This window comes from Stegodyphus dumicola, chromosome 11, assembly GCF_044657685.1.
Source record: "Stegodyphus dumicola isolate Sdum_Otavi_A_Nest chromosome 11, ASM4465768v1".
Lineage (NCBI taxonomy): Eukaryota > Metazoa > Arthropoda > Arachnida > Araneae > Eresidae > Stegodyphus > Stegodyphus dumicola.
In genome coordinates this window covers 155,686,271-155,699,180 of record NC_140778.1, presented here as the reverse complement: position 1 = coordinate 155,699,180, position 12,910 = coordinate 155,686,271, and the positions used below count along the sequence as shown (strand labels likewise).

The 12,910-nt window shown below is 30.6% G+C and overlaps 1 protein-coding gene across 1 annotated transcript in view; it reads left to right on the top strand.

Annotated features, from left to right (window-relative positions):
* Positions 1-2,568: 2,568 nt before the first annotated feature.
* dsf (nuclear receptor dissatisfaction) overlaps positions 2,569-12,910 on the top strand; it is a 211,881-nt gene continuing 201,539 nt past the window's right edge. The window contains exon 1 of the mRNA XM_035353724.2: positions 2,569-4,253. The gene's annotated coding sequence lies outside the window, so the exon portion shown is untranslated. The remainder of the gene's footprint in view (positions 4,254-12,910) is intronic.

The following is a 12,910-nucleotide window of genomic DNA, read 5'->3' as shown; positions in this document are numbered from 1 at the left end:
AAAAGATACATTAGTTCCGATTCTCGAACGGAATACTAGTCTCAGAATGGCATTCTGAGTTGAATCATTATAAACGGCATGTCCTTTTTCAGTTTGTTACCACCAAATATTATCGCCTTGTTTTATATTTAAACAAATTAAATAATGAAAAATCCGCAATAATATGTACATGTTTCTCGCACTGTGAAAAAACGACGATACCTAGAGCTATCAAATTTTGAATAACCTAGTCCTTTATCCGGACATGAGCACCTGGAAGCCCAAATTTTGTATTTCGAATTAATTTCATTGTCTATTCCATATTTTGCAAAACTTTACGAAATTTTGATTAGCAAACTCAATAATTTCAAAGCAAGCCTTGGCAGCACTTTACGGAATAAAATATGCTTATCTCCAATGCCCAAAACTATCTGTCGGAAATTTTAAGGATATGCTGCTTTTAAATATTTTGTGATTTTGCTGTTGAATCGAATTTTCTGTGGCATAAGTCCAAGATTATATTCACATATATGTAAAGAAGAAAGTCTGTGTGTTTGATTGTCCGTTAATAAGTCAGTCACTACAATAGTTATCATTACCAAACTTTCTGCAATTATTTTCTGGGTCCTGAAAATGACGTTCACGCCGCCCCCCCAAATAGCTAAAATCAGAGATATTAATTAAAAACTCGCAAAAAGGTAATTTTGGTTTTCATTTCTCAACAGTCCTGCAAGCTGGAGATAAAAATTTGCTTTGTTTGGAAATTGGTTGCCACTGCTCGCTTTCAAAAACTTGAGTTTGCTAATAAAAAATTTCGAAGTTTTACGAAGAAATAAAAATAGCGTTGCCAAACATTAAATACATTATTTTCGGTTCCAAAAATTCGTTCTAAGCCATTTCGGTTAGTCCCATCTTCGCAGGACTTTAATCTTCCAAACTATTAATTAAAACTTCTGAAAGCGCCAAATTTTCGCAATTATTTTTCCGAGTGGCAACAATCTCGCGCGTTGGAAATAAAAATGCTTTATTCCGAAACGTGTTGCTATTTTTCGCTTTCAAATCGTAGAGTTTTTTAATCAAAAAATGTGTTGAGTTTTACAAAATCTATACACATAAAGAATACCTGTTTGTGCGTTTGTTTGTTTGCGTTATTGATTTCTGATCAATTGCGATCAATTTTTTGTCACATTTAATCTACTAAAATTGAATCTAGATGAAATGTTGGACGGAACGTGAGCTTTTACGACCATTTGATTACTAAGACGAAAATCCTTAAAAACTGCGTGACGTTGTTGCTGATATGAGAAGAGAGAATTAGCTTATTTTTTTGTGGAATTTTTTTATGCGCGTTCCATTTTGCATCAGACTGAAAAATGTTTGACTATGAATCGTATTTTGTGCATCGTTATTAGAGAAGGATTACAGCGACTCTCAATGTAACTTCGGCTACTTCCGCTAATTTAATAAATACAGTAAACACATAAAACTTAAATAATAAAAAGGCAAAAGAAAAGTTTTTGTAAAGCTTAAATAATAAAACTTAAATAATAAAAAGGCTAAAGAAAAGTTTTTGTAAAGCTTAAATAATAAAAAGGCAAAAGAAAAGTTTTTGTAAAGCTTAAATAATAAAACTTAAATAATAAAAAGGCAAAAGAAAAGTTTTTGTAAAGCCATCTCGGTAAGAAAACTGAACATTGATATGACGACCTCAGAAAAGACTGAAAAATATATATGAATACTTAAATCTGCATCGAGAATGCTAATCGTATACAGCCATGCTACTTTAAAATTTTTGTAATTTTCCTGTTGAATTACACATGGCGTAAATGCGAAGGAAATGATGCTTAATAGTAAAGCTAAAAAGACAACAACAAAAAAAAAAAAAAAAAAGGTTTAGTAGGAGTGAGTGTAACAGAAGACTGGTAGACTGCGAGTTCAACGAGAGTGTAAAAAACTCTAACAAACCTTTTTAGACCACCATTAAAATCTGAAACCTTTCAGATTTTCAGTATTATTTATTTATTTTCGGGAAGTGTTATTTATTGCGGAAAGATACACAAATTATCAGCATAAAATAAAAATTCTTCAAATTTTAATACGAATTCTCCCTTTTTAACTGCCATCGAATGAGCCGTGATTTTTTATGTTTTCGTTGACCTTTCGTTGGCAAATTACCGTATTATCCAGTTCATCGGAAGCTTACTGTGCATATAAAACATTTAATCTCCTTTGAGATTTAAAAAAAAAAAAAAAAAATGTGCAAATTTCCAAATTTATAACTTTGCTTCTTACCAAAGTTCTATGGTAAAGTAATGCTTGTTACCAAAGTATGGTAAAATAATGCATTTTACCAAAAGTTTGCTTGCGCAGTTATCGGATAACCACCTATAAAACACTGAGCAACAAATACATCTCCGCACGTGGTTGCGCTGTTCCCTCACAATTAACCCCACCCCTTTTGTGGGCGCTGGCCAACCCCTCGGAGACCCGGCATTGCGAAGGGGCGGAGCATACACGCGCAGAATCCGAAACTAAGCACCTGTGCTTGTCTAGCCGGCGAAGAAGTATAATTCGCGAGATGACGTTCTGGCGGGCGCTCATAAAATGGAACATCATGGTAGAAGTACAATTTTAAATTGCCTTGCCGTTGGCAGGCACTGCTAGTTTTAGGACAATAAACTGCGACCACAGTAAATGAGCAAATACCTCTGCTGGGTTTCGGTAATAATAATCTTACGTATCTTTCAAACTAACAAAATTCCTCACATTACTTACTGTTGATGAGCATTCGAATTTAAACTTTCTTCAGGAAATTGTAGCCATTTGACTCTGAGAAATCAGCACTTCACCTACCTTCTGAGTTTAGTGCTTCAAAAGAATTAATGACTTTTCGCATTTTGGCTTTTCTAACTTTTCAAGCATCTGCAAAAGTAATGCTGAAATATAATTCTGGTTGAGAAATCCTGGTTGATCTAAACTAATTATCAACGGCTTATCTACCATCTGATTCTTCAAAAATTCACTGAAAAATAACTTGTATTGATGGTTCTTAAAGTTGAACGCAGTTCATAAATAATTATCGCGCTACTTAACTTTGAAAGCAGACCATTCATGACCTGATATTGCCCAAGAACTCCTTCATATCTGTTTAAGCAAAACAGTATTAGAAAGCAACAGAAATCTAATTACTTTCTACAGTATTAGAAAGCAACAACAATCGAATTACCTTCTACAGTATCAGAAAACAACAACAATCGAATTACCTTCTACAGTATTAGAAAGCAACAACAATCTAATTACCTTCTTGGACATAAATGGACAATGATAGGAAGATATTCCAACCTTGAAGTCCTTTATATATATTCATGCAACATGGTGGTAAAAAGATAAACGTATGCATAAAAGCCTGCCATTATCTATTTCCCGTTCTGATATGAATGCATTGTTTTAGAAAGTACTGCTGATGTCTGTTCCAGTTGCCGAAGCTTGTTCAATTCGTCGAAGTCTGTTAAAGTACTGTATGATATTCTTTTCCTGAACTATTATCATCTTTTGGTATCCCTAAATCTCCAGGTTCAGCTCAGAAAAATATCTGAAGTAAGGAAAAACAAGCGTAATTAAAATTATAACAAAGAAACTATTGGTCAAAGAAGATGTTATGCTATAGAAGATTGCTTTTTTGGATGGTAGATAATTAATGATTTGATTTTCAAGCTTTTCAACTATTGCAAAACTGTTATAACATCGTTTTGCATACCTGTATGAGAAATCAATTCGCTTATTTTGAGTTGTCATTTGAAAGCAACTTAAAATAGTTGATTTTTTACATTAGCGATACATCTATTATGAACTTTTAATTTAGTAAGAAGATCATTTTGGTGTGCATTTGAACAATTGCAGCTAACGTTCTTCAGCAAACTTAAACGGAGTCGAATATGTCTTACAGTTTTTAAAAGAATGGTAATATATTCTTTCAACTACACACGACTCATATTTTAAAACTGTGTAACTACTAACTTTTTGTGTTCATAGGAACATGACTCAGAAGATGAATGTAACAAGACATTTCACTTCACACTGTTAAACTTTCGTGAAGCTGCAAAGAGGAAGTTATTATTGCTTTCCTGAAATTAGAACAGTAACAAATTGCAGCAAAAAACAATGCACTTGCTTTTCTTGGACTTGAAAACTTCTGTCAGTTTCTTCTAATTTCAAGTTCCCTGTTCAAACGTCAAGCTGTTTTCATCACCATCGGCCACTTGCCTGCTTCTAAGGTATGTTAGTAACATTTAATTTATTTTATTATATAGTGAAGCTGTATATAAATACATCTGCACTAAAAATATTTTATATATTTACACAAATGAACATTTGCTGCTGGTATTCTTTAGAAAACTCAAATTAGAGAAAAAAATGCCGAGTTTAACTCTGTAAGAATGATTTTTCACTAAATGTTTACAAAATTATTATGAAAATAAGTATCTTAAAACTGTTTCTGTTCTTTCTTAATTGAAATATGAACTGATTGTTTTAAAAAACTCTTATTTTATTAAGTATTATTGCTTAAAAATGCCTTAGCATTTTTACATTCTATGCTTTTTTTTTTTTTTTTTTTGTCTTCTTTTGTTCAAACGATTTCGTAGCCCTTCGGAAGGGGGGGGGGAAGCATTTTAAGTATTATCAGAATTAAATGCCTTTCTGATTTTTTTATGTAGAATTTTAAGTAAAAATTAGTTTTTATGTTTTAATCAATTTTTATGTTTATGTTTTAATTAATTTTTATGTTTATGTTTTAATTAATTTTTACGTTTATGTTTTAATTAATTTGTATGTTTATGTTTTAATCAATTTTTATGTTTATGTTTTAATTAATTTTTTTGTTTATGTTTTAATCAATTTTTATGTTTATGTCTTAATTAATATATTTTATGTTTTAATCAATTTAAGCTTTAAATTACTGATCACAGCATTAACTATTTGTTTCATTTCTTAAAACTGAAAATAGGAAATAGCACTGAATTATATGAACATGGAAAGAATCCTAAATTTTCTCAACCTAGCTCCTAAAAGAATCGATTTAAAAAAAAAAAAAAAGAAGCTTCCTATTAAATGTTTGAAATCTTTCATATAAGAATATAAAGAAATGTATGAAGAATAACATAAGCAGAAAGAAAATTAAATTGAGTATTAACATATTTTACTATTTTTTAAGATAAAATTTGAAGTACATGTTTAAATAGAAATAATTTTTTGAATAGAGTTGAAAAGGCATATCTAAATTTATTAAAAAGATACAAATGAAATTAATAAATAAAATACATAATTAAAACTTTTGAGTTTTCATGTTAATTTTCTGAACGTAATTTAACCAAAAAACATTTAAGCAGTAGTTCAGATGGCTTGTATTTTTTATAGATAGAAATTACAGAAATGATTATTTCTGGAATTAGCATAGATAAATGCTAAAACTATGAGACAGAGCTTCCACGAGATAACATTGCAATCATACCTGAACCCCCCCTTTTAGCCCAGAATCGTTAATCCAGAAGGGCTATTAATTTAGTTTTGGCATTTTGCGTTGAAAACTTTAAACGGCTGTATCACTTTTCAAATTGCTGTCACCAAATATTATCGCCCTAAGTTATACTTAAAGAAATTAAATAATGAAGAATCTGCATAAATGTATGCGTATTTCTCGCATTGGAATAAAACGACGGTGCCTAGAGCCGTCAAATTTTGAATAACTGAATCCTCCACCCGAATATGAGCAGCTGGAAGCCCTAATTTGGAATCTGAAATTTGTTTTATTATCTATTTCATATTTTTTAAAACTCTAACGAATTTTTGATTAACAAACCCAGTGATTTAAAAGCGAGCAATGGCAACAGTTCAAACAACAACAAAAACAACAAAATTATCTCCAGTGTACGAGACCGTGTATCGGAAATTGTAGAGATATGCTCTTTTTAAATCATTTTGCGATACTGCTATTGAATTGAATTTTATAGTTTAAATGCGAAGAACACAATATTTAATAAATAAAGGTAACATACAAAACGTTAGTAAAAGATCCTTTGGGTGTAATATAAAATCTGAAAACTTTCACATTTTTTTTATAGATAAAAGCAAAAATTTTGAAATCGAAATAATTATTTATATATTTATTTATTTATTGATCGTTTCCATTGAATATCATTAAAACTAATCTTTTCGGAAGTTTGAGTTAGAGTCCTTCGTGTTTTTGAGATTAGAATTCGAAAAATTCTAAGTACGGATTACACTTGTTGATGAGAGTTTTAGATTCTCAAATATTTTTGAAGATTCATTGGATTGGAATCTGCCAGACAACAGTTTTATTATCATGAGCATATACAGTATTTGTAATTTCTAATTTCAAAGATTTGTGCATTAGAAACATTTCTCAGTCTTTCAGCTTATTTTAATAGCTTTTGTGAACTAAAAAATATTAGAAAAAATGAATGTGCTGCTTTTTTAATTACTTAGCAAAACATAACTAAGTCGTGAAATAATGGACAATAAATGATCAAAACTTTAAATCGTTTCTAATACATTAAATCAAATACTAGACGTGCAGTTAGTTGAAATTATGGCATTTTGATTAAAGTTGTATAAATTTTTCATAATTATTATAAAATTGATTTCAATCGCAATTATTTCAAAAATTAATAAATTCTTACAACGTTAACAAAAACAGACTCAGATTTCTTTCTGTATGGCAAATTTTAATATTGAGCTTTATTAAATAAAAATTAGACAAATCCAGAAAACATAATTTTGTGAGAGATTTTCAGATAGATAACTAATAATTTTAACTAATAATTTTCAAATCGATGGCTAATGATTTTTAACTAATAACTTTCAAATTGAAACTAGTCGTTTTCAGATGGATAACTAGCAATTTTCAGATAGATAACCAATAAATTTTAATTAATAATTTTCAGGTATATAGCTAATCCTTTTTTTTTTCAGATAGATTAACTAATAAAATTAACTAATTTTTTATTTTAATGTGAGGACTTCATAGTTTTCATAAAAGCGTTTGAAAGAGTGTTACAAAATATGATAAAGGTTTGTAAATGATTAATTTCTTTGTTATTTTAATCATATTTTACAATTTTTTTCATTAAAAATAATTTTTTTCTATTAATTTCCGTCAGTAACATTGTTCCTATATGACAAATGAAAGTTTCATACTACTTGCTTAATTCTTTACAATTCTTTTTTAAGTTAAATGCTGCCACTAATTTCACTTGGTTTGCCAGTTATAAATAAATTACATGTTATGAAGATGAAGGAATAAATATTAATGTTACCTTGTTTTATTTCATCATAATCAATTCATTCAGAGTTAATTCAATGAAATTAGAAAATACAGTTTTAAGTACATATGTGAATTTTCTCATGAGATTTAACTAGGCGGATATAGCTTTAGACAGAATAAGCAGTTTGTATACGTAGAAATACTTTATTTCCTATCATTTTTTTTAATAATTGGAACTATAAACTTTTAAAATATTCCCTAAAATTATAGCTTCATTTCTAATGAAGAGCAGAAAATAACAACGAACATTTTTAATTTGTTTAACTATGTAACTGTTTAGTTTAATGAAGCTAGGAAGTATATTTTTAAGTGCAAATGTGAATATTTTCATGAGATTTAATAAGATGGAGGTAGTTCATAGACATAAAAAGCAGTTCGTAGACATAGAAATACTTAATTTTCTATGCTTTTGTTTTCAATAAAAGTATTAGTAATAATTTTAATAAGAGTAAATTTAATAATTTAGATAGGAGATAATTTTCAGACATAAGAATTGGTTCGTATGCGTAGAAATATTTGAATTTTCTACCAGTTTTTATCATAATTTGGAACTTTAAATTTCTAAAATAATCCTAAAATTATCGCTTCGTTTCTAAAGAAGAGTAAAATTAACAAAGAGTGTTTTAAATTTTATTTAACTAAAGAGCAGTTTAGTTTAATGAAACTACGAAATATATTTTTAAGTGCAAATTTGTATTTTTTCATGAGATTTAATAAGACGGGGGTAGTTTATAAACATAAGTAGTAGTTCGTAAACAGAGAAATAAATAATTTTTATTTTTTTAATAATACTTTGGCACTACAAACTTTTAAAACATTCCTAAAAGAAGCTTCGTTTCAGAAAAAAAAAAAAAAAATAGCAAAGACCTTTTTAAATTCGTTTAACTAAGTAAAATTTGAAGTTCATAAGCTTAATCATAGTTCGTTTCTTTTTCACGTGCATTAAGCCGACATTGTTTTCACTCTAGTACACACACATAAAGTAGTTATTTAAACTAGCTTGGAAGATCGCTAGTTAAAATAAAACGCGATTATTTTAAAATCATTTACTTCGCACAAAGACATTTTAAGTTTATCTTCACTTTAAAACTTGATCAAAAATGCGCCTAAAGTTTCCAAAAACCTATAAAGAAACCTTCTTGAAGTGTTTGTTGTTCTGAGTACGTGCATTTGGTGTCCTAGTAAAATAAAACATATTGCTTGTTGAGCGAAATATTTCCTGTAAGTTTCGTGCGTAAGCGGTCTAGACAAACATGCACAGCTACAGCTTGAATAATTAAGTCTTTTCTGTAGCAAATAAGTGACTCTCCACATGGAAGTAAAATTAATTTAAATGAATCACTGCAACAGAAATATTGTTTTCTACAGTTTGTCACTCTTATTTTAAATAAACCATCTACAAGTCAATTTTTTATATTTTGTATCTTTAATCTCTAGGGATCAATTCTTAAACACGTCTGGTTATCGCACATTCTTAGTTAAAATTTGTTGCAGGTGTTAATTGAAATCTGCATATTAAGACAAAATTTACGTTTTTTTAATTTTAAAATTTTTATAAATCTGAATTTTTTAAATATTTTTGTGAATTTTTTTGAATGCTTAGTAATGAACTCCTCGAGTCGTTAGTTTGTGATCGGAAGTTTTTAAGCTGCTTATGTTTTATGATTATGAATTTACGTTGCACAAGAAGTAGTATATTACTTTAATTTTACTTGTAAAGAAAGATCTTATGGATACTATTTATTCAGAAATAAAATAATTCATGTATCTAAGATAGCACAGGAAAAAAAAAAATTGTGTGAAATTTAAGCTTTGCCTAAATAGAAACAAATTTCATTTATTTGCTTTATTTAAAATGCCGTATGCTAGTAAAAAAAATTTAATTACTTAAATTTACCATGGGAAGAGATTTAAGTGCATTCCTTATTTTCTTTGAGAAATAAAAACATATTTTTCCCCATCGTCTTAATCATTGTTGCCATAAAATACGACAAACAAAAACTCCGAAACTTCCTGTAAATAATAGGACCTGATCAAAGGCTTAAGATCTCAATATCCAGATTAACAAGCGTATGACCCCCTAATTATCCCATATTTTTTCATAAATTTAATCTTCCTGTAGTAAAGCGCATGACATGGACATTAGAGATCCACATACGGCGTTATGCCCGGGCTGAATATTTTCTCTAACAGTGTAAATAGTAAATATTTGACTTACGGAAAGAAACTATGTTTTCAGTTTGTTCAGATATTTTCAAATTTTGCCATGTTTTATTTCTAAGTTGCAGTTACTGCGTTAAGCTAAGTCAATAAATCTAATGAATAAAATACAGTTTTAGCAATTGCAAATCTTTGTTTTCTTTCTTAATAATGACTTAAGTTTACACACACACACACACACACACAAAAAAAAAAAAAAAAAAAAAAAAAAAAAAAAAAAACTTAAAGCTTTCAGATTTTATATTACTTCCTAAAAGGGCATTTTTTTAACGTTTTGTGTGCTACCTTTATTTATTAAATATCATGTTCTTCGAACTTAAATCATAAAATTCAATTCAACAGCAATATCACGAATTATTTAAAAAGAGCATATATTTGGAATGTTTGATACATAATCTCTCGCGCTGGAAATAAAAGAGATTTCTCCTCCCCCGTACAGTGTTGCCATTTCTCGCTTTGAAATCGTCGAGTCTATTAATCAAAAATTCGCTAAAGTTTTACAAAACATGAAATAAATAATGAAACAAATTGCAAATTCCAAATTTGGGCTTTCAGATTCGGAAACCCATTCGAACCAATTCGGAATTAAAAATCCGGGCTTCCAGGTGCCCGTGTTCGGGTGGAGGTTTAAGTTATTCAAAATTTGTGGCTCTAGGTACCGTCGTTTTTCACAGTGCGAGAGACGTACATATATTCATGCAAATTCTTCATTATTTAATTTCTTTAAATATAATGCAAAGCTCTAATATTTGGTGGCAACAATTTGAGAAGTGAAACGCCGTTTACAGACAACCGATAAAAAATACCGTTTCGAGATTAACAGCTCTCCCGAGCTAATGCTTCTTTGAGCTAAACGTAAAATGAGGTACTGTTTAGTTTGTGGGATTCTCACTTGTGTATATCTAAGTTACTGTAGAAAGTGAAGAATCTTAATAACTGCTAAGCGAATAATCGCTTAAGTTCGTGTGACAAGAAAAAACAAGATGAAAGGGTAACTAACCCTTTATTATTCAAATAAGATTTAACAGAACTCCGACTTGGAGTGTACAATAAAAGCCGACATCTGGGCTTCAACTTAAGAGACTAAGAAATAAACTAAAACTAATTTTAAACTAAAAGAGATATAGCCGAATCTATCAAGATTCTAATCGAGTTGTCCCCTTAACTCTATTTCACTACGAAGCTATCAAGTGCCTGAATACGACCGAGCGTAATAACAGCTTTGAGAGAGAATAGACAAAAGGCAGACGCGCGCAAATCAGAAACTCCGATTCTCTCTCACTCAGCAAGTAGAACTTCGCGGTTAAATACCGCTCCTCCTCCTTATGTATTCAGAATGATTCTAAAAGTACGTTCTGGCCGGAAGTAGCAAGTTGAAGTTAAGAATTTGACCAGAAAGGAACTTAAAATTTAACTGTTAATAAAATTAACATAATCCTTGCAAGTTAATATCTTATTGTAAAGCCCTCGAGATGACGTCGGATTATGTTTCGTACACATAAGTAAAACTTCTTAGTTCTGATTGCTTGTTGAAACATTACTTGGAAACAGGCAAGAATTCCTGCCTAAGAGAAGGCCTATCTTCGTTGAGAAAAACTTTCTAAAGCAAACTAATTTGTATTTATGTTGCATTTGAAAAAAAAAAAAAAAAAAAAAAAAAAGAGTAGAAACGCATGTACATGTAGTTCCTTCTTTTGCATTCGAACTCGCGTCGAGCTGCGATTTTTCAAAATTCTCACCTGTTGGAGCTCTGGTAGGACGAGAAAGCATGTCACCTCAAGTACTTGGCCGCTCTGTGAGAGAGAAACAACACGTGGAGAAACTATGTGTTCTTCAAAGATTTAGCTGTTCGGTAGTTGATGGACAACGAGTATATTTCAAGCAAATCTTACTGAAAAAAGTCGATTAGTTTCAGAAATTTGTTCAAGTAAATCCTTGCTGAATATATCATAGAAGCATATTATCAAGCAGCTGTTTTACATCCCTATAAAACGTTAGCACAATGCGAATGAGGCATTAATCTTCTCGTATTCCGAAGATGAGTGAAAACATTAAGAAATGGTTATACATTTCTGGACGAAAGAATGGCAGTTATGGGTAATGGCATGAAAAAGGAAAACCAAGACCAGAATTATTTTAAATTAATAAAAAAGTAATATGAGTAGCTATTTTCAGCCATAGTCATGTCAAGTTGTAAGTATGTACTCAGATATGTAGGTAGTAGAAGCAAGTGGGACACCACGGTTAGCAAAGGGACGCTCCAACACATTAACCATCTTCAGAATTAACCCCCCCGGTGAGTTATTAGTATATTGCTAAGTTTCAATGAAAGAGGCGGATATGCTATTGTTGGGGATGCGACACCTTTATATCTGATATTACAGTTGGGTATTTGCTATACGATGTATTTCGTAGTACATGGTCATCTGGGCAAGTTCCTGATATACTGAAAAGCATAATTTTGTTGTTTATGATATCGTGGATACTGATTACATTCAGCTTGTATTACGATATTCTGCCTGGCAGGTATTAAGCCATTAATGGCTCAGTTTCCATGACGTTTCTGAAGGATGTATAACTGTATTTCTATAATTATAGATGTCTAAATGGTATGTCAATGTTGGAGGGTCATATCAAATGTTGGAGTTCTTTCGTTAGCATAGAGCAATTAGGTATTTGTCGGAGCATAAAGTGAAGAATCGTCAAGATTCAAACTACAGATCTTGCGTAGCCGGAAGGCCTTTAATTACTCCACGAAGCCCCACATAGCGGAAGGAGAAAATTTTTTACATTCCTCTCCACTTAACCCTTTCGCCGTCCTCTCCTGTCTGCGAAAATTCCCCCCCCCCCAGCGGTCATCTGTTTTTCGTAGCGTGTAATGTTGTTTTCTCTGTACAGCATAACTTGCCATACATGACTTTCGAAGTGGATGAATGGCAATGAATATTAAGTAAAATTATAACGAAATAAAGCATAATGGGAAAAAATAATATCTCTGCATATTTCTAACAGCAGGATAATTTCATAACATCTGATCCAGGCGGTCCACTCCTCTCATTTTGTTGTTGTAATCTTTCACAATTATTGGGATTTTTTTAAAGTTCTTTTCCGTGTTCCAACATCAATCATCGAGTTATTAAAAGGACTGTACTCATCCAACGTATATCCTTCTTGTCTTTCCAATTCACAACCTCTTTTTTTTCTCTTTTTCTGCTGAGTAGACGTTGAAGCCATCTCTCACTGTCTTGTATCTTATGTAAAATGGTGCGAATATTCATGAAACCTGTGGCAAATTAAATTAGAAATAGAATGCCTGATTAGTGGTACCCTCCAGGAGGTATTAGAACAAACAAAAATAAAAACTCAAAC